The sequence below is a fragment of the Notolabrus celidotus genome, chromosome 16 (assembly GCF_009762535.1).
Source record: "Notolabrus celidotus isolate fNotCel1 chromosome 16, fNotCel1.pri, whole genome shotgun sequence".
In the NCBI taxonomy this organism is placed as follows: Eukaryota; Metazoa; Chordata; class Actinopteri; order Labriformes; family Labridae; genus Notolabrus; species Notolabrus celidotus.
Window position 1 is genome coordinate 11,897,637 of NC_048287.1, and position 23,436 is coordinate 11,921,072.

Here is a 23,436-nt window from a genome sequence, read left to right on the forward strand (position 1 = left end):
GCAACACATCAGATTGTCTTTGATACTTTTGACAAGTGCCTGAGGCAGCAAATTGGTCAGGAGTCAACAGTTGCACAAAATCTGTGAATACACTTGGCCCACTTTCATTACATTGCTCATCTTTTATATATTCACAAATTATAGAGGGAATGCTTAGTCAGCACTTTGAGCTCCCTCACTGTAACTGCTTTAATCTCTTACTACATATTGTGGTCACCCTAAGGTAGAGCTGATATATATTCTTTAAGCGGAAACTTTATGATTTTTAATCAGTGAAGAGGGGTAGTGTTTTTGAATTACAATGAGTCAAGAGATTACAGAAAAATATGTAATTGATGTAGTTGCTTTTTGGCAAATGTGTACGAATTATATAAAAAAAGAAAAAAAGTTCCTGACAATTTGACAAGAGAATGGACACTGAAAGCTAGGTGCAAGTAAAAGGTTAATATGACCAATGGTTGGAGAAAAGTTATAGTCACAGGCAGAGCCATTATATTGAATCGTCGCTGGATATGAAGAAAGTTTGTTAGATTAAAGACATTTTGAGAAGTCTAATACTCAGTGCTGAATCTGAGGGAACAGTACGTATCTAGAACAAATCATTCCAGTTAGGACTCTGGCATCTATTGTACCATGAGTTCCATTTCTTCTTCAACACAAAGAGAGCACTCCAGAGTATGAGAGGACAGGGTCCTGAATTAGATATGGAGATTTAATAATTTATGGCACCGCAGTCGCGCACAGTTACAAATGCCCAAAGCACACACTCCCACACTTGCATACACTGTCTTTAAGTATTAAAAAATCCGCATTGGAAAGGTCAAGCGGAAGGGAATGTTTCCTTCTTGTCAGTTAGTCATGGTCAAATTAAATATTGAGTTTTTAGAGGGAGAAGGCTCGATACTCTGTTTACTGCGGTCAGGACTGAAAGACATGACGTAACTGCTGGGTAACAGTCCTTCAGCATGATGGCTAATATAACCCAGGTATAAAATCAATTTGAACATTTGAAATAACCAATAAGCTTCTCTGGAAAGCAGAAAATAAAATAAGCACTTGAAAAGTTCAAATATATTTGAACACAGAGTGTCGGTGCAGACCATTCCTGCGTATGACGAATGCCACGCCAAGGCCTCAAGTTGATCCATCATGCAGACCATAAATCCAGCATGAGTTTGGAGTGGCTGTGATTTAGTTGGCCATGGTTTACCCAGCTCTGCATATAATTACTTGCTTTAAAGAGCTTTAAGTAGACCAAAGAAATCCAGCAAGAGCAGAGCCTGTCTCTCATCCCTGTCATCTCAGCTGGGACGAGGTGTGACTGATTGTGCAGACTTGATCGACTACTTTGCATGACGTACAATCAGATAAAATGGCCATCACTCGAGCTCTATCACGCCATAAATCACCACTGAGATATGGAGGACTATGTATTCTCTTTCCTCATAAATCATGGTTATCCCTCATCTAAGAGTCAATTATCTAACGCGCAACAAATGGCTCAGCAATAACCTTGAAGATAGGGGATACACGCAGGGAGGCCAGCTTGGAGGGTGTTGGAATCGTGTCCATGTTGTAAGCATCGGCCACAGCATTACTTACACAGCATTATTATTATTATATATTATTAAGATCTGCTCAGAAACAGATTGATATAGATTCAGATAAACTTGTATTTGACATGCCTATCAAAGTTTGGCATTGTATCAAGAGAAGCTTTGCTTTGGTGAGTTTCTTAGATCATTTTTTCTTTGAGTAAATTGGATGTTTGTTTTTTTAATCCTTAAGCTTCTGTAATGATGGCTGGGTATTTTATTTCTCAATAAGGACTTAGTGGAGGAACAACTAACCTTACATGAAGGCATACTTTGATCAGAAGCCACCCATGGACATTGCTGTTGTTATGAACTTCAAAGACAAACACATTTCCTTATGTAAACCAGCCTTATCTCTTGTTAGAGGAGAAACAAGTCATATCAAAGTGTATGTGTGTATGTCTTGGTGAGTCTTGTAATTGCAAACACATAAAACAACATAAAAGAAGTCACAGGAAAAGAGATTGTCTTTGCTCTGTCGCACCACATTTATTTCATTTGAACTTTGCAGCATATCCACTGCATGTAAGAAGTCCACTGACAGTGGTGATAATTGGGTGCTTGGGCTGTGGAGCTTCACACAGGGCTGAGACCCAATGTAACAAACCCAGATACAAAGTACAACAAAATAAATAAACATGAAGTCAACAGTTAAGTAACTGGAGTTGCCCCCTCATGGGCTATACTCCATTCAATGCAGAGAAAAGCTTTCCAGTTTTACTTTATTTGATAGCATATTTAAATATATTCAGATTGGTTTTAAATTTGCATAAGTGTTTGCTTCTTAAGGTTTTTTAACAGTTGAAGTTTTAGCCCTAAGAAAAACCAAAGCAGAGCAGTAACCTGCTGTCTTTCAACACAAGCTAACATTTTGTGGTAAAATGTCTGCAAGAAAGCAAACGGTAGCATTCATCATACTTTATGTTCCAGATGCCAAAAGTGTGAATCGAGACAACTTTAAATGCAGCGGAGATCAGAAAGAAGCTGCTGTTGACTTTAAAGAAAGGCTTTAAAGATTGTAAGTGCACACAAGGTTTGCTCACTCCTGAAATGTTGGGAGATGATTGGTGAGATTTAAGAACAAAGTTTACTGCAGGTCAGAAGATTTTACAGAATATCATCTTTGAAAACTTGTACTTTTCTTTCCTGTACCCAGTAGTTTGGAGGGCTGTCTCTACACACCAGGGTCTAAAATATCAGTGTCTTTTTTCTTGTATCCCTTTCTTTTTTTCTCTCTTTCTGTCACTCTATTTTCTTAGCGCCAATTTTCACATTTTACCTCAGAAATTCTTCCAACTTCTTTCCAAGACAGGTTTACTCTCCAGGGAAGGACTCAAAGCCCAATAGCATGTTCTGATTCCTTTATAAGGTGAGACCAGGCACACTCATTTAAATAGGACCTTCAAAATGAGTTGATAAAAAGTAATTAACATACACATAGTATAGAAGATATCCCACATTGCAAAATTGATCTAATAGGTCTGGGCCAGATCTCGCGTCAAGCTGGCACTGCTGGCTAACTGCTGGCATGGCAAGTGGTATGTCAACCAGATGTGGACCAGGTCTGGCAATGATGGCATTGTATATATGATGGCATGCCACATCTGGCCCGACTGTGGCTTGGTTTATGTGGCCCAGATCTGTCCATGCCGCATCTGGGCTTGTGATTAAGCTGGCCCATGTGTGGTCCGTCTCTGGCAAACTGTATCGGGAACACTTAAGTGCCGTCATTCTTTGCGGTATGTTGACCGAGTCTAAGTGTATTGTGGGCCAGAACCGGGCCTGACCAATTTTGCTATGTTGAATTAAGCAAGATATTTCAAAGACGCATGGCTAAATCAAAAGCACATGAATATAATTTTTAAATAATAACACAAAGACAATTCCAATAGGATATAAATAAGACCCATGAAATGATATAGCAACAAACTTTCAACAGCTGACAATTTAAGAAGACTCCAATGAGTGTTTTTTTCTTTCCGCTAAATGTTGCTCATAATAAGCAGGGGCGTTTCCAGAATGGTGGCCAAGGGTGGCAAAGGCCCTACTTGAAATCCACTTAGCCACCCAAGGTTCCACCCTCAAATTCTTTAACTATGATTGGCTATTTGTCTTATCAGAGGCAGGCCTTGTTTCAAATAAACTTTTTAGACCATTTCAATAGGCTACTGCTGATTCTATTTAGGAAAACTCTTTGAAATGTTGCCCGAGAGTAATTTTCAACAGTTTTTCAAAGTGCTTGAACATGCAAATTCTAACATATCTACAGATGTCAGCCTGAAATACAGTTTTATTGCCCTGCTGTTGTGTTAGTTTTGACAGTTTATTTTTAATCAGGCATACAACATCTTTATGTGAAGTATATACATCCTAAGTAGACAGGAATGGAACGATATGATATTCATTCATTTTAATGCCACCCCTACATGACACAGTGCTTTGGCTGAGCCACCCCTGTCAAAAAAGTCTGGACATGTCCCCGCTCATAAGTGTTTATGTTGTGGAGTGTGACTCTAGGGGCAGGTAGAAAACTTTTGTTTGACAAACTGAGTGGTCATTAAAACACAGGAAGTCAGAATTAAGTGACTAAGAACTAAAGTGATGTGATCAAGGACTCCAGCAGCAGAATATGAAATCAGCTGCAGCTCTGTTACTTTTTACATTTCACTGACTGTTTTTTGGTAATGAGGTCAGAGGAGAGTGACTACATTTTTTAAGTATTTTTTTAGATGTATAATGAACCGGTGCACTTCCTTTTTTGACTTGAGTTGAGCATTTCAACTCACTTTTGTGAATTTTTACTAATGTGGTGTTTCTCAAGTGCAACATTTTCTTAACAAAGACTACTTTAATTTAAGAAGGAAGCAATCACATCACTAAAATGTGTAATTTAGAGTTGAAATTACCTCAAAGATTATTGACCGAGACCAAAGTTGGGGCAGTTGTGAATTGAAACCTTTAATGAACAATTCAGTGATATTTTTAGTTGTATGCCATTTTAAGTTTGAACGTTTGTGTGCACTTATAGCTCCTTTGAGGAGTATTTGGCCGGTTGTAAAGCAGGCTCAATACTGATGCATCTATATAAGCTGCAAGAGAAAACCAGAACATCAGCATAAAGATTGACTATTTTTAAGTCTTAATTTTTGTTAATAGAATGTCAATGGGCTGATCTCACCTGTGCAGACTTTGGATCCAAATGCACAACTGAGTCTAAACAGGTAGACGTTGTTTTGCTAGGGTCTAGGCCTGCCACATCTCCAGCTTGTGCTCACTTGTGAGCTGCAGAGTCATCATTGTGTGACCATTCCCCATGTATTTTTCAACCCCTTAACACAAGACATCTTTTGGTGTAAAGACAGTAAGCAGGGATGTCTCCATTACCCTCAAGAGTTGATTGCTCTCCATGCCTTGTCTCACCTTCTCGACTGGAGCCAAAGCTTGTCTTCTCCACCCTCACGGATATCTCGCTGACTGCCATGAAAAGTCTGGCTCACGGTGGCCTTAAGTCTTACAGCAAATGCAAGAAAAACCTCTAGATTCAGCTTCCTTCAGGTAGAGCCTCCTGTCCAAACTGCTGTCCAAGTCCACCTCCATCTTCCACTTCAAACCTGGTGTAGGAAGCTTGGCTGCTCACCACTGGTTCCCCCAGCCTGAGGAAGTAGATCTGCTGCTTGTTCCCTGCTGAGTCTCATTGGTTTGCCTCGCTTTCTTCCCTCCCCCATTGAAACTGACCCTGTGTCTGTGCAATCTTGCTAGTTGAAACACAGAAAGGTATTGGGCAAAGAGGGCAAAGGTTTGCTCTGTCCTCAACCACTGTTGGAGGTCGTGAGGGCAGGGTAGCATGTCATAGGTTGCCATGAAGATAAAGCAGAGTCAAGCCTCCAGGCTCCAAATGTCTGTCTAGTTAATCATTTGTGACACCTTCCCCATGTTGTCCAGGCAGCCTCTGCTGCCCTCGTGCCACAGCCTGCACCCTGTACATTCTTCTTGCTCCATTCTGGCAACTTCAAACACAACAAGTTCCTTCCTCTCCTCTTATTTCGCTCTGCACCCTATGGTGGGCAGCTCAGCCCATTCCATATCTGCACAGACAGGAAAGGCAGGCTTCAAACAATCACACACTGAGGTGAAGTGGATTGAGATCAGTGCAGAGAAGAATTGAGTGATGATCTTGAGTGCCTTGTTGAGCTTTTATACTCTGAAATGTATCAGAAAGATAGCTCGGAAAACAAGCTCCTTTACAAGCAAAGGAGTCAATCCTAATATTGCAAGGACTCTGAACAAGCAGATAATTGCTGTAGAAAGGAACATTCATAAGTCTGACAGAGAGTTCATAATGACATGATTTAAAGATACATTATTTGAATATGTTACTTTCAAGTAATTGTGAGGTGGTTGTCACATATGGAGGTATGGATAGTGGCAAACAATTATAAGGATCGTTGTTGTTTCCTCCTTTGCATAAAGTGCTCACCTTCCTCAAGTATTTTGCCTCATTTTAATAAGAACGCTGAATTTAATCTAAATAACCATCTGGTTTAGTATCTTGTGCAGAGGGTGTGCATTGTCTCTTAGAAGACAATAATACAAGCCAATGAGTTTAGCAAGATACCATGCTTTATTGCTTCTTTGTAATACATTTGATAGTTCTGGGTGAAAAAAATTAGTTTTCCGCCTGTCTTTTAGTCTGCCTTTTATGAAAGGTGCCTGTTAATCCACAATTAAGTTATTCGAAAATTAATGAAATGTCATGTTGGCATCAGGAATTTGAGAGGTATAATGTCACTATGGTAAAGGTCAGTTTGCTTGGTTATTAAAAGTCTTAAATTTTTTTCCAAAAAATAAAGTTTTGATTGCCTTTAATCAGATTTCAAAACAGACCAGATGCAGTATTTTACTGCTGTTGGCCAGAATAAGATCTAATAATGTGGATCTGTTGGGACGTTTTAGACTGGGCCTGGTGGACTGTTAAAAGGAGATCTTTGGAAATGACAACATAGTGCCAAATATCTCCAGAGGCATTAGACACTCAGTCAGCATTACAGTCACAGAGGATTACCATGATGATGCATAAGCAGTGAGAGAGTGTGTCCCCCAGTATCGCCATTTAGCAACACCAAGCACAAGGAGGCATTCAAGATCCTACAATGTTTGTCAATGTGTTAGCTCCACATTAAAACCCTTTTAATGGATCACCACTCCAACCAGCTCTGTTTATTACCCTGCCAGTCTTTATATCTAATAAAAAACCAAAAAATATTCATGCGTTTTTTAGCCAGGTTCCTGAGAATATAGAATACTGAATATGAATTTACCTGAGACCAATATTTCCCTTAGTTGGTACAGCTTCATCTTGGATAACTGATGAGTCATACTCCACTTTGTTTTTCAAATACTTTTATTTCCTGCTTCAGTTTGTACCCTTCATGACACACTGATGGACCAACTTATCAGTAGTCATCTCCACTTTTGTCACATGTAGATTTATTTATGGTTCAAACCTGTTTTTATAATGTCACTGGGCTGGTTTCAGTAAGTACTGGGAAGTCATGGCGTCATTTGGAGATACCTGTCCATTTAAATCTCATGGAGAAGAGTTGTGATAAGCTAAAGCACTTGCATAATAATAATAATAATAATAATAATAATAATAATAATAATAACTGATATTTATATAGTGCCTTTCAAGAAACCCAAGGTCGCTTCACAGGGTCAAGTAGGAGGTCTGGGGGGTACATGGGGATATCTAATGGGGAAATGCCTTGAGAAAAAGGTGCGTTTTGACTGCTTTCTTAAAAGTGTCCAGGGTTGGGGCGCTGCGAATGTCGGGAGGGAGAGAGTTCCACAGAGTGGGGGCTGCCACACTGAATGCTCTGTCTCCAAAGGTCCGCAGCTTAATCCGGGGGATGGAGAGGAGACCCTGGTCCGAAGACCGTAGATTCCGGGATGGAGTGTGTTGGTGGAGGAGGTCAGCCAGGTATTGGGGGGCAAGGGAATACAGGGATTTGTAGGTGACGAGGAGTTAACGGAGTGCTGTAGAGACCTCTATAGCACAAATATCCTGTCTCTACTATTTAGGGACAGGATTCAGTGTAGAAGGTAATATTTCCAAATTATTTTGCATATTCTCTCAACCATTGTAAGGAGAGAAGAGATTAATGCTGCTCTGTTATTGTACTGAACTGCCAGGTGGTGTCAGTGACCCTCCAATCATTTGGCAACCCAACATTTCCTCTTGTTCCTCCAGATGTTAACTGTTGTTTATCCAGCATTGACAGACTGGGAATAAGTATTTAGGGAAATGACACACAGACTTATTTGCAGAGCAACAAACGAGTGCGTGAAGCACATTGTTGCATGGGTTACAGATGGATGGTGGCCAGAATGAGAGAAAACTGAGGAGCTGGGAAGTCGAAGGAATTGGGTAGATTTGTTTTGCACCAGTGAGGTGAGAAATTGCAGAAGCTGCACAGATGGCACGCTCTCACCTTCATCAAGCTCTTCCTCCATCAGTCTTTTTCGCCCTGGCACCAGTGTCACATTACATGACCTTCTGAACATGCCCTTCACATGAGAATCCAGCCCAGTTCATCTTTAGCATGATCTGCTGTACATGTGCTGGGTCTGAGGGAGGGAAAGATCCTTGCGAACAGAGGTGGTGTAAGGACTTATTAACTATGGATCAGAGGAGAAAGAGAATGTCACATTTCAGTTGCAAGAACTCCAGAGTTAAAGCTTATTATTTTCCATTCTGACTGTATTGGAAAATATTAATGAAAATTAATATTAATTGAATATTTTTTTCTTTAAAAAGATGCCTGGATAGCACTAAAGTAAGTGAATAAAAGCAGCTCAATAAAATAATGATGACTAAAGATTAAATATTGAAAATGAAATGGAGTTCTGACTCCCCCAAAACTTGAAGGAATTGTAATTATTGAGCCTTTTTTTTTCATTGAGGCATTATATTATGCATATTCACAAAAATATTTGTGTGTGCTATTGAGAGCAAAAGTAGAATCTTGAAGATCTGAAGGAGAGTCAGAGCACTTTTTTTTACCAGTCAAATCATGTAAGAACACTATAACAAGGTGATCTGATACTATGCTAAATCATGAAATCTATTTAAACACCTTTGTAGCTTAAGTTTATGTTTAACCCTTTGACTTAAACCTTGACTTAGCAAAAGAAAATGTCTTGTCATGTACTGCACTTGTTTGTATTTTGTTAAACATCTAAGTAAATTATGAGACTGCTTTATTTTGTGACATACTTCCATATTGTACTATTTCCTGCCTCTGTGTGCTTCCCCTCCTCAATTCCAGCCCTTATTGTTTTCACCTGTGCCTCGTTAGTGTCACCTGTGTCTGATTACTCCATGTTCCTTTCTTTCTGTACCAGTTCAGTTCAACAAGCTTTTCAGCCATTGGATTTTTCTTTTCACCTGCTTTGGTTGGACTTTTCATTGGATTATTATTTTCGTTTGGATTTGGATTTTGCTGGAGTCTTCAGTATTAATCCTTTGTCTTTTTTTTTTGAGTTAAATTAAGCTTTCAAAGTCTACATCTGGGTTTTCTTTACTTGTGCAAACCTGAACTGAGTAAACACATAGTGAGAGGAGAACTTTGCCAAAATCTGAAACACTGATGGACAACCTGAATCTCAGTTGAAAGTAGTTTGCATAGAGAAAGAACATTTTGCAGTCACCTAGGATACTGGTCTACTTCATATACTGGTGAGTGAAGCTAACAGACTTAAAATACACCCTCTGCTCTATCTGCGCATACTGTCGCTTTCTTTGCATTATTCCAGTTGTGACTTGTTCTCAATACACATTTGTAATGGTGGGCTGCCTTATTATTTTGCTTTAGCCTGATGTCCACATACACAGTCATTACTGACAGGGCTTGGGAAAACAAATGTGAAATTGATAACTTTTCATTAAATAGTTGTGCAGACACCAAATTCAAATTCTTCTTCTTGTTGCCCCATGAAGAGGTCTGGTAAATGCATTTTAGCTATTATTTCATTTGTAGTTTAAATCATATTGTAAATTTAGCAAGAGGCAGCCTCTGGTGTTGAAAAATGAAGCCATTGCTGCACTGTGAAAAACTACAGTCCTTTTGAGGCTGGCTCCAAGAGCCAAGAAGCGCCCATATTAGAGTGCTCAATTTACATCAAAATTAAACATGATTACAACCTGGTTGTAAGTTGTGACTGAGGCTAAAGGCTGATTTATACTTCTGCGTCACCCCTACCCTGCATGGGCTGACACAGACATGAGCACCACATACTTCTTCGTTGATGTGTCCATGTCGCTGTTTTTTCATTTAAATCAAGAAACTCATTACTTAAAATTTGATAAACCCCAGTGGTGTACATAGGATGAGGGGACAGTGCCTTAGTATCTGAAAGAACTCAAAAAAACACACTGGTAGTGGCCTCATTAAAGGGATATTTCAGCTTTTTTGAAGTGGGGTCGTATTAGTTACATTTCACTATTGCTCCTGCTAGCCACAATACATGCCGGTGAGCTCTTCCCCTGGCAAGCTAGGCTATTTTCTCTGGGGACGGGGACGGGGACGCCTATTTCACGTAATTTCGCCAAAGTTAAGAAAATATGGTTCAGGCACTCATCACCGTGCAAATGCATGCACCGGTAAATTCAGTTTGCCGTCAGAATACCCCCTTTCTTTTGGCACTATTTTCGGACGCACCTAGAGCAATAGTGTACTGTAACTCATACAACCCCACTTCAAAAAAACTGAAATACCCCTTTAATGCCCCAATATATAATATCTAAAGCATCATAAAATGTATTTTTTAGTCCCCTTTACTGGGAAACACTTGAAAAAAATGTCCTTTGGGTGACCTCCCAACCCAATGGATAGAACATGATAGAATGCCTTCTGGATGCCCTTCCAGTGCATACATGTAGAAAGAGAAAATCTCCTCTTAGGTGCCCTATGTTGATAGAACATTTGCACTGGAAAAATATGATAAAGTTCTGCTACTGGTAATTTAATATTATTGTAAATGTTAAGTTTACAGCTCTAAAGAGTGTCTTTTAATTTCAGTGATCAATCATTCAACAGAAATACTCAGTGTGAAAAAGACCTTTTAGACTAGCAGATTAAAGTGTAATAGAAAGTGAGCTTCATGTAGGAAGTAGCTTTTTATTTTTGTAAACTAAGTATTAAATTGTTTGTGGTGGAAATTAAATATTGTAAAAGGAAAACAAACTGTGGAATGATTATTCACCAGAATGCAAGGAATTAAGTGTCAGCTGCTCAACATCTCCGGGAGAAGTACCCCTTGCACCCCTCTTATTTCTTGTGCCGCAATATGATAAATGATAATAAATGAACCCTACACTGTGAGTATCTGGGGTTTGAAAAATTATTCAAATTATGGTACCCTTGGGCTACCTGCAGCCCAGGTTGACCATCTACATTTTTTTCCCAGCTCAACCAGATTTTTTATATGCAGGAATTGGACCTGTGCAACTATGACTACAGAATACCAAGCAATGACAGAAGAACAAGAGCTTACAAAATGGTCTTTTAATTGTTGCTAGAGGCAGATCTACATTAATCACAACTCTCTGTTCGCAGGTGCCCTTTTTATTTTTTTGCCCCTGCCCTTTAAACAGCCTGAGTACAACAATGATCCTTCCTGTCCAAACACTCCCATCAGAGACTACCCACAGTGTATCTTCAATGCAAAGAAACTCATAGATGACTCCATGTCTCTCCCCCGTCTCTCTTTCATCTCTCTCTCTTCTCCCCACGAGAAGAACAGATGCGTTGGCAGCACTAAAGCAGCAGCTGATTGTGTTTGTGATGTTTATCGCTCCCCTAGCTGTTGAAGATTTACAGTAAATATCTCCTTTATCGCTCACACAGGACCCCGCATTTACTCTGATGCACCAGTCCCCCCTTGCTTATATACCTTTGACCACCCTCTGTCGACTTGGGGCTTGTAACCACAGCTTGTATCCTCTGCCATATGCGGCGCTAGCTACAAACGAGGCATCCTGCATGTTTGTCATATCATTGATTGCAGGATCTCACGATGTCTCTTAAAAATCACAGTAAATGCACCCAGTGGTAAATACAGAGGCCTTTTATTAGTTTTTGTCCTCGGTGAACAAACTTTGAGGTAAAGGGGAAAAAAAGAGGTTAAAATGACTTTGTTTTCCCCCAGTTTTAAGGAACCTATTGCACGGTTCTTGCCTGCATTAATCCACTTCCATCAACAATGGTGTGCATTTGAAATACTGTTATTTGTATTCAGAGGAGGGCTGAACTTTAACCACAATTTGCAAACATAAATGGAATCCTGCTCTCAGCCGTGGCTTTGTTAAGTAACACAGAGGACTGTGAAGCAGGTGAAAAGTTATTATGGCTTGTTTGTAAGAGGGTGTGTATGTAAATATTGCTCTTACTTGTACATTTGGAATTCATACTGAGTATGTGTAGAATAGGTGCACCTCAGAATAAATCATGCTCATGCCTTGTGTGCCATTCCTGCTATGTGTTTGGAATGATAACACACAGACTACAAGATATTGAAGCACTCTATCATATGTACTGGGAGAAGTGGCGAAATTGAGAATTTTTTTTGTGGTGAAACCAAGGTGCTCATCTTCCTCTTGGCATCTGTTCAAGATAGATTTCTCTCCATGGATCACCCATGTTTTCATTTCATGCTTGTGGCCACGCTTCCGCTCAGCCAGTCAGTTATCAAACCTTGTGGAGAGCACGGGAGGGGGAGACAAGTCACAGAGAGGGGAGAGAGGGGTTGTTCACATAAAGGTGAATGATACGGAAACTATCCGTCCTGAGCAGAAGAGAAATGGTAGGATTTGCTGATGGAGGAAAGGATGTAAGGTGATGGAGGGGTGATGGAGGGATGAAGTGATAAAAGAATGCAAGTTGGACAGAGAGGGGGTTTTGATGGAATGGCAGGGCCTCCTGGAGTCCTGGGTCACACGTTGAACTCTAAAAGCACCCGTTTGATCATGACATGTCAAGGATGTGAGTAGAGGGAGCGCAGGGGACCAAGAAAGATGGCACAACAGGCTGAAAAAATGCTCATCGTTTGGCACCAGATTGAGTGATCCGTTTCAAGAACTGGCGAATGTGTATGTGCATGTGTGTGTCACCTCCATTTCATGCACTGTCTTGCGGCCATCACTCCTTATGGGTAGGCGGCGTATTGCTTAGCCCACGGATTTGACGGACGGCACATCAGTGAGCCGTATCGATCTGGGATGTTCAGAGGGGGGAAGAAGAGTTGGGGTGTGGTTGTCACAGACGGGGAGATGGAGGATAGTATCAGGCTTGCAATCTCACAGCCGGGGACCCTGGCATGGGGGGATAGGTCGGGGCCATCCATCTCTCTGCATTACTCTCAGCCGCAAGGACATTAAGCCAGAGGGATAAGGGTCTGTCTGGGGGTGTTTAAAGCTACGCCTGGTTATCTCTCTGCGGGGACCACAGGCCCAGAGGCCGGCGCTACACCTCGGCAGATGGACACTCTGCTTTGAAGTCTGTTAAAGTATAGGAGGAGAATAGGAGGGCAAGCCATGCTTACAAGGCTTTTACAGGCTTTTCTTAGTTTCTGTGTGATCTCCTGTCCCCTATTTTATGCTCAAATAACTCAAGTGTGTTTAAGATCAATAGATTTTTTGATGTTCTAAAGAGCCCTACTGTATAGAGGATAACAAGACATTGAGCTCTGGAGATACGCCCGTATGAATGACTTAAAGCATTAAATATTTTATCTAAAATATCTTAGAGAGGGAAGTGAGTGGTGACGGATTTGCACTTTTAAGTTCACGTTAATGCTGAGAATGTGAGATCTCTGCAGACTGATTGCTACTTGGCAGTTCACAAGACAATCCTGTCTAAAGTGCCAGTCGAGGTAGTCGGGAACTGTTAGAGTATAGTTGAGAGGGAGCTTTTAGAATCGAGGCATAGTCTGCGGTGTCACATTCGATCAACCACAAGTTGCTTAAACATCGCCTCTGACAGTTTAATGCATTCCAGTGCTTTTCTTCCACAATACTTTTAGCTCATTGAACACAAAGAATGAAAGGTAAGGTAAAATGCAAGCTGTGCCGAACAGGCACTTGAACCTCTGCTCTGTGTGAAATGTTGAGCAGGTAAAACATTTTATGTAAAGCCAGCTTCACATCACCAGCATGTAACTGCTCTGGCTCTTATAACCGATTCATGTAGGAGGGGGCAAAGAGGTGTGAGCTCAACTCTAAATTATAGTTAATACATGGCTGTAGAATATAAATGTGAATCACTCTCCACACTACAGGTTGTTTTTGCCATACATACAGGGCTCGTTTTGGGACTGGGCTCTTCGAAAATTATTACTAACAATACTTATATTATTAATATTACAGTTCCTTTTTTTCTGAATTGAGGTTGTATGAGGTACTGGTCAATAGTAAGTGTCTTACCCACAGGGGACTGCATTCAGCTTGGTCCCTTGAGAGACCAGCCAGAGAATTAGAATGAAAGTTAGGCCACCAACTGCTGTGGACTGGGTCAATGTTACTACTTAATTTTGCTAAATACCATTTCTACTGGACTCTGACCCAAACACTAATGTCTGAGTAAGTGTACGCTCCACAACACTTTCAGTGCTTTACTTTGCAGTCAGACTGCCCATTTGTTTTTACACTACACTATACACTCGACACGATCGACACTCGACACGAGTTCTGGATTCATTTAAAGACGGGCAGAAAAACAACAGTGTACAGAGGGGGATAGAGAGGGAGGCAAAGGGCAAAGAACAACACACAAGAAGAAACATTGCCCATTACTTGATACCATCAGCATAGGGCACTTGATTTATGATTTTTCTTTTTTAAATTTAATATTTTTCCAAAAGAAAGTTAAACAAAGGACCGGAAGAAAAAGCTTTGCAAGTGATTTAATTCAATAGATAACTGACAAAAAAAAAATCTAAATTAAAAATGTTGTTATCAAGTGGAGGGGGTGTGGTCTATCTTTGCAACACCTATTTGCCCTGCCATATCAAATGTTCAGTCAGGAACACTCTCGTCATAGCTTTAACCATTTATTTCCAAATGGAAATACAGTTATGCTTGGTGCTATAAGCTCTGCTTTAGCGCTACACAGGTTAGCCAAGAAGCCTGCTTCGGCTTTCCAGGGAGTGCATTGCAAAATCCCCACAAGGGTAAAACATACATTTAAACTTAACGGGAGGAGGCTGAGGAGGAGGGGGCAAAGTTTAACCAACAGCAGCAGAGTTTGGGCAGCAAAGGTGTTGCAGGTTAGTTAGAGGGAAGAAGTGTTTAAATAGACTGCCTTAAGAATGAGCTGTGATTGGTTGTATGGATAGAAAACAATGATTCAAACTGCAGCCTGACAGCTGACAGCAGCAGAGGCGGATTAGAGGCGCAAAGCTTCATTTCATCTTTACTACCTTTGATGTGATTGTACATTTCACAACTTTTTGAGCAAGTTTCCTCGATTAAATGCAATCCATCTCTTGGCAAAAACAATAAGGCCCTAACCTTACCATTGGCACTCAAGACCTGGTTAAAAAGATTACAATCTTTTAATCTTAGCTTTAAATGTGACTGCCTCCTAAACAAAGTCAGTTTTTGTAAAGTTCAGAGTTTGAAACAAAAGTCAAGCTCTCATAAACAGGTCAAACTTTAAGACTTATCTGCAGGGAACATTCTACAACTGAGTCCCTGAAATACTTTTACTTGACAATCATGAGGGCTTTGATCTGAATCGGTGTTAGCAGATAAGGACACTAACTGATTCACCAAGGCTTTTGTTTGACAAAAAAGCTTCATCCTGTTTCTTGACTCCTGTGATCCATCTTCCATCTGCTAGTATGTAACAGCTGCCATCGTGCACTTATTCCCAGCTGACACCAAGACTGTGCAGACAAAAGAGTGAGCGAGTAAAACTGCATGGTGTCCTTGCCACAAAGGACTCTGCGGCCATTCTGGTGTGATAACAGAGATAAAAAAAAAAAATACTGATGGGGCCTTCAGGACCGTCTAAACGATACAAGGATACGGCTGAGATATGCACTGTGTTTTTCACTCTGAAAGCTTGTCTGTCGATCCTCGCTGTCTGGCTGGACACTCCCTTGGTGCCATAGTGTGGGATATCGCTGATCAATACTTGGTGCTGTCAGGCTCAGTAATTACTGATTAGCAGACGCACACATAAACAGCATAAAGCCACCTGCCTCACCATAAACAAACAATAGTCTATCCAAGAGAAAGGCAAACAAACATTGGGACAGTTAATGACTGACTTGTCTTTTAATAGCTTTACAAAGTGTTAGTTTGACTTTAAAGTCAAACTGTTGCTGAGCCCTGTCAATGATCAGTTACCTGCAGTGGTAAATTAATGAACTGAAGAAACAATGTATAACGAAAATTGTCTAACATATGTTTGTATTTGTATTGTAACGATCAGGGATGGGCATTTCAAGCCGAAATACTATTCGATAATCACTGGCATCTATTCTGCGATTATTATAGTGGGACGAGGTGCTGCCAGAAGAGGGCATACATGTAGTTTTTTCTGTGACACAGCAGTGTGGTGTGTATGTTTCCATTTTACAGCCATGTTCGGTCTCTGCAGTGTTATCTGTTCCTGAATCTCACACCACGTATGTCCAGGGACTGTCACTAATGTTTTCGACTTCTTTCGCCATTAAATAACAGAAGAAGAATGCTAGCTGCATTAAATAAAGTTAGCAAACAGAAGATGCCCTATAGCCACTGTCTGGTGGGAATACCATATAACAACCAGGAGCGGGTGAAAACGATGAAAACAGTACTTTCAAAATGAGATTATATTCACATTAACTCTTTAATTAAGTGAAAGAATATTCAAGCATTCAATATCATGTCCCATTCCTAGTCAGGATACTAACATTTTGACTTCATTATCAATACCAAGTTTAGTATCACCATACTTAAAACTGAAATGGCGCTTGAAACAGAAACAAAACTGATTCAATACTCTATACCTAATTTGTCATGTTATGATTTAATACTTTATTACTATGTTCAAAATCAGTTTTAAGTCATAATAGTCTTAACACAATGAACTCATAACTGCAGATTCAATGTCAAGAAAGTAAGCCTCATGAAACTGCTACATCTCTCTGGTCCAAGTAACAAACTGTACTATATACTGCAGTACTGTACTTGTAACCCCAAAGATTTTTTGTATTCATCCAGGAGTATTAGGTTTACTGTGGGCATGACTATGTTCACACAATTTATGTGGAAGCGTGCCTTGATAACTGGCCGCCTACCCTGACCCCACAGAGCCACCACAGAAAATAGTGGCTTGTAACTTTAGCTAGTAGCCTTATGCTATGCTGTTTATCCATGTAATAAGCCCACATATGTTACGTATGTTTTTCATGTTATCAAAGAATTAGGGTGGGTCTGATATTTGGCTGTTATGTATCACATGCAATACAATGAAACAGCTTATCAACATCCTACTCGCAGGCTAGCCCAGTAGCTTATTTGTAACCCAGAAATGTTTTTGTACTCCTAGTAGAGGTCTGGGTGTCTGTGACTGAGGTTCCTGGCAAGGTTTGAAGTTTGTCTTCCTGCATGTCACTGTTTCTTTCTTATAACTATTGCAGTGTGTAGAGGTATTCTTTCAGAAGATGACTCACTGTTGGCATCACTAGTGGACATGTTGAGGCAGAGGTATTGCTCTCTCTCAATGGAAGTGGAGGCTCATGCTGTGTAAATGTGAATGACTGACAGGCACACGTCTCCCTGAGCATTAATAGTCTGATATGCCCTCTTTGGTGATACTGCCGCCCTGTGGGAATGCACGTAATAATTTTTCATCCTCTCAGTCCAGAGAATGCTGCTTTCTCAGCCACTCACATGAACTATTTGACCTACATAAAGTACCAAAAATCAGGAACATCTTAAACTGTACTGTTTAGAATAAAAGTATCAAAAAGTACCACAATGTTAGTATATCGATATAAACAAGACAGAGGGTAGAGATTTCTGCAATATTTCAAATGTTTTTAAAGATAAATGTTGGGCTTGTATGCTGTGAACACTGTCAACTTCATCCAACTTGATTGCATAAGCAGTCTTCATCATGTTTTTCCTAGCACGCAAACATATCCTATTACCTTAGGTCAAGAGAGCAGAAAGGCTATATGTTTACATCTGATTTCAGGTTACAGTGTGTTGGTACCAAGCAGCATCCACTGGTGTAGAAAAATTAAGCTGGTGTTGAAACTCAAAAAACAGAAGTTCTTTGAGTGTTCACTTGAGGTCGGCTCTAAAGGCTCAGGAAGTGCCATTGACATTGAATGCTTATTTTTACAGAGACCGTAAACATGTTTACAGTCTGGTGCAAAAAAAAAAAGAGCAAATCTTTATTAACATTGTGCGGGGGCTGAGTATTTTTTCATAACTCATACCACTTGGTTTTATGAAGGCTAAGGCTTATGGGGGCGTGTCTTGGCGACCATCATTATTTGGCTTCACAACGCTTCTTCTGAAACCAAAGACTGACATCACTGAGACTTTGTACATGCTTTATACTGTCTATGACCGGCACTCACTACAGATCTGATGACTGTGGCATATGTTGCAGCTGCACTGCAGCGATTACAACTGGCTAAGACAAATCTTAAGAATACATTCTTAAAAATGCTAATGTTGGTTATCAACTTTTACTATAGTTGCATCAATATGATGAAGTACATTGGGTCTTTTGTTCATGATGGACTCTTGCAGTTACTGTCAGTCATCAGATTGAACGATGGCATCATGAAAGAGACCAATGCCAGTCCGCATCTGCTCAAGAGCCATCTCAATAAGAGCTGACATAATAATGGAATAACTCCAACTCAAGAGAGAGGTGATGATCTCATCTATCAGTCGTAAATTTTATCTGCTTTTCTTTCATCTCATCCATATCATCATCTTCAGCAATCAGCCTAAGTGGGTAAGACCACAACAACAGATCAGCAAAAAACCCAATATTTAGCATCTTACACAAGTTTTACAGTTCTTGTGAAATCACAGTGGAATACCATGACTTGTTAATGTACTTTTTTAATCATACTTTATTTTAAAATTTTCAGAAAACCAGTGTTATGATTGTTTTATTTTGTTTATGTCATTACTCAGATGCTCTGTATTCTTTGTCAAAAAGTGTTTAAAACATTACTGCTTGGCTGTGTTGCTTTGTGTTGTAGGTACCAAAGATTTGTTGAAAGGTTGAAAACCTGCATTTTACATTGGAGAATGTTCATTTATTAAATTAAGTATGCACAATTGGTGTATTGACAGTGAGTTATTTTTAACAAGATGATCAGAAGTATAAATAAAACGTCTTCTTATTAAGTTAAGCATGCTGTTTCATATACTGAAAATACTCACAGCTACCTCTGAATGCCTCTGCCTCCTGTCAATGTTAACACATCCATAATCACCAGCAGATGCTGATTCAATGTTTATTGTGATTACAAAAGTTACAATGGCACACAGGCAGCAGATGACCCTTTTTATTAAGCTAACAATAAAAAAAAAACAACAGAATTAATTCAGCCTCATGTGGTTAAGTTCCTGAGATGATACTGTTGAGCTTAGCATAATTTTGGAGCAGATTGAATTTATTTTAAAAACCCAGCTGGTAACAGATGGGTTAGGAGACAGTGAGGAAAACATCATCTTCCTCTTTATAAGCCCATGTCTGTCAAATTAGCTCTGCAAAGGTTTGTGTGTATCCCAGAGGCATTTTTTTGTGAATCCAAAGCCGAATTATTTGACATGACTGAGTGCTAAACTTTCATATTTACTGTTGTTTTTGCAGCAGTACTTGAAAATACTTTTTTATTAGTTTTGAAAAATATCCTTTCACAGCATCATCCACAATAATATCAGTTTTTCTGGTACACAAGCAACCATGCATGAGTACTCTCCACATTTATTCACACACACGAGCTACATGTGCACACTGTGAGACCACCGACTGGAACAGCAGCCCATCCATTTCATTTCACGGTAAATTCTTCTTGCTGTGAAAGGCACTAAGTGTTCATGCTTGTAAGTACTTTATGTGCAATTTTGTGGGGTTTTTGTTCTTACAGCAAGTTTGTGTGTGCGCCTGCTGGGCCTATTTACTTACATCACACAGTCTCAGTATGCATATGTACACACAGCTGCCTGTGTAGTGCGGCCCGGCCCTGTGTGTGATCTACATGCAGCTTCAGATCTTTGATATTCTTTCATAGCAGCACAGGGGGATAGCGGGCTGTCAGGAGACCCACTCAAAAGCCAGCACCAGACCTTCTCAGTAGGTGGATGTGTGGTTTGAATAAAGCAGACAGCCACTGCATCCTTAAAAAATTGTGTGTCTGCATATTCATAGGCAAGTTCCTTTGTTTGCCCTCGCAGCGGCAAGGATCTCTGCCATGTCAATAACAATGAGAGGAGCCAAGATTTTAATGGGAATATAATCTCCTGCCTATTTGTTCTTTCTTTGGCACTCAATATGTTTAGCTTGCCTGCTGTGATTCAGTGTGGAGAGAAGCAAGAGATGATAACGAAAAGATGGATTTGATCAACTAAAGGCCTGCTTATAGATAGAAAAAAAATGGGAAGAAGGGACAAGGAAGAATAAAATCAAAGAAAAGATCGAGGAGGGCATGGACGAGGACAAATAAGTAAAAAAAAAAAAAATAGACAAGCAAGAAGTTGAAGGGGAAATAAAATCTCACTCATCAAAGTTCCCACAGGTTATCTCTGGCTCTCTTCACAATATTTTTCATCCTATTCCAGGTCTCCTGCTCTCACCTCTCCACTAACGCTTTTATTATGGAATCACACCATTCCTTTTCAAGCTCTCTGATGACACACACAACCAGAGCCAATGATCCTTCCCGCGGCCTCTGCAGGACCAAAGACCTCTCTGTGAGGAGATAACGAGTTCCTGTCGAGGAGTGAACGAGACAGGGTGGAAGTGAGATACAGAGAGATGAGCCTGCTGATAGGGGTGAGAGAAATAACACTCGCTAGAGCATGACTCCCCCAGTCTTCCTGTGACTAATACTGTTGTCCTTTCGGTGGCATGGGGTGTTCTTTCTTTAGTTTGTCTTCCTCCCTGTCCACCTTTTGACCCAAGGATACATTCAGCCTACCTGGGGTCGCTAGTATGAATTAAAGTGTGTGTCTGTGCGGTTGGTATTGTCCTAACAGGGCAGCCTTGCCATAACAGAGCCCTCAGTGTTTTGATAACAGTAATATGGTATGTTTCTGAGAGTCCTTTTCAATCATCAACATCTTATAACTAAATAAAGGTGGAATGGATGTATAAGTAAGTGTTAATGTATTGTGCATATTATCCTTCTTATTACCTGCTGGCATAGGTGGCACCAGGGAGGGGCCTGGCTGTGGACATGCTACCCCTCTGTAGTAGACAGAGCACCCCCAAGAAATTTAAGGTTGAATTAAAAGTTGAATATATTTACATGTGAGTCCAATATATTTCAATTAAAGTCCAGATTTTAATGTAATGCGTAATTTTTTTTTCTGTTGAGGAATGAGGCATTGCCACAGTGGTCATCCCTGTAGGTGTCTAAGTTCTTCAAAAACACCCATGCCTTCGTGGTCAATCATAACAGACGAATTGTTTTATCATGAAGACATCAACTGGTAAGTGAGATTTTCTGGCTGCGCCACAGTGCGTAGATTTAATGCCTTTGATGGTTAAGGGACATGTTTTTATTTGTTTGAGGCCTACTTATTCCTGTGCGTTGATCATTTATATTATGATGAAGAATGTGATACTGTCGGTTTTGTTCGATCTCATTTTTTGAGCTAAGATGAGGTGAGCTTGCTGCGTGTCTGCAGGCCGTGTCACAGCTGTGCAGCGCATAATTCTATATTTAAAATAGTTTTTATAGGCAGGCTTGTGCATTTACCTTCTACTGAAATGTCCATCTTTGGTTTAACATAGAAGATATTATAAATGTCATGGTACTTATGTTTATGCACTAGTCTGTGTGCTACTCAGTGTGTGTGCACAAAGGTGGGTTTATGCGCATAGGTGTGTATGTGCGGATGTGGTGTCTGCGGCACATTAATTTCAACCTCTTATATTTGAGAGCACTATTACTATTAAGATGAGCACCCCCATAGCACCAGCAAAAAATAAATAAAATCTGGGCTGCCACTGCCTGCAGGGATATTTATGTTGATATTTCTGTCCTCATTCAGCTTCCTTCCCCTCAAGGCTTTGAACTCGACTTACCTTTTAACAGAAATGAGACAAATGTCAATGTCTGTTAATACATCAGCTTACTTACTCAGTTACTTTGCTGCTATCGAAAACTTGGGGATGCCCCCACCAGCTCTGCTGCTGTTGCCTGATTTGCAGGACAGGATTTTGCTCCACTTCCCTATCAGAGAAGGTTTAGGACCGGTAGCTCGTCAGGCTGCTCTGCCATCTGTGCCTGGTTTCTATCATTACCAACTCTCAAGACTAGCCTCTTGTTGATTCATTTGTTATGACGTGTGTGACTAGATCGTCCCAGGCGTTGCTTTTGCTGTTGAGTATTTATTACCATTGCAGCAGGGTTTGACCAATCAGAATCAAGTTCTTAACACAGCGGCATAATAAGAATAATAATTATGGATTGTTTCCTGCCTTTCAGGACCAGCATTAGACAGCAACAAAAGCCACAATGTTTACCGATATAGAACTCAACAAAAACATTTTTTTTTAGCCACAGGGTCAACAGGCTGTGGTAAAATGTGCATTGAAAATATAGTAAAACCGTTTGAGAAGTTTTTTACACAGCCCGTTGTAAGGCTTGTAGACGTCTAATATTTTGTGAAGCTTTTAATCTGGATGCATTACCTCGAACTGCCACCCAAACATCCAATAAATTTAGTCATGTAGTGGTATGTGTACTTGTTGCAATGTATATCAAAATATAATAAGCATAATTTGAACACAAAAAACTATTGAAAAGTCCAGTAAATGAAAGCGCTAAATGCTACAACATTTGCCAGTTTCATAAAAAAACAATATTTTTGAAGTAGCAGATTGAAAGACAATTATTTTGTTGGAGTGTTTCAATTTTACTAATTGCTTATATCTTAAAAAGAACATGTACATTTTGGACTTGAGTCTGTACGATACAAGCTGTTTGACTTTAACCTTCCATCTATGGCTGTGTCTAGTGTCTCTTAAGTTGCATCCATGCATTGCGTTCTTCCCTTGTGTCTTCATCCCTCCCTGCAGAGATGCATGAAGAGACACAGGAAAAGCTGACTTTAACAGCTATTTGTGTCTGACAATATATTCATATGATACAAATGAAATAGTTGTTCATGATCCTTGTGATTTTCAGACCTAATATGAATTTTTGTATTTGTTTTTTTTGACAGTGAAACTCTATTTTGTTCAGATGAAAAGTATGCTGATTATTTTATTTTTAATACTCATGTCAGACATTTTTTTTAAATCTCAAACCATCAATACCCACTCATAAGTATCCATGGTGTGTTTGTTGAAATTTTCAAGGCACCACTTTAAAAGGATAAGTGTTTCAAGTGACGAGTTTCTGTGAAGCCCAATCAATAAATGATATCCAGCCAGAGGGCGTGTCTTTGGTAAGAGAATTCTGTGAAGGCTGCACTCATTCATCATCCCATTTCACTCCTCACATTTCCCTCCTTTCTCCTCAAACCTTGCTCCTCCTCAAGTAGCAGTAAGAGCTTGTTCAAGAAGACAAGTCTGCTACTACATGTGGT

At 40.0% G+C, this 23,436-nt stretch overlaps 1 protein-coding gene across 1 annotated transcript in view; it reads left to right on the top strand.

Moving 5' to 3' along the window:
- The first annotated feature begins 8,969 nt into the window (after positions 1-8,969).
- The window catches only part of col9a2 (procollagen, type IX, alpha 2), a 191,754-nt gene continuing 177,287 nt past the window's right edge, over positions 8,970-23,436 (top strand). Inside the window, exons 1-4 of the mRNA XM_034705240.1 lie at positions 8,970-9,333; positions 20,458-20,671; positions 21,045-21,119; positions 21,216-21,330. The gene's annotated coding sequence lies outside the window, so the exon portion shown is untranslated. The remainder of the gene's footprint in view (positions 9,334-20,457; positions 20,672-21,044; positions 21,120-21,215; positions 21,331-23,436) is intronic.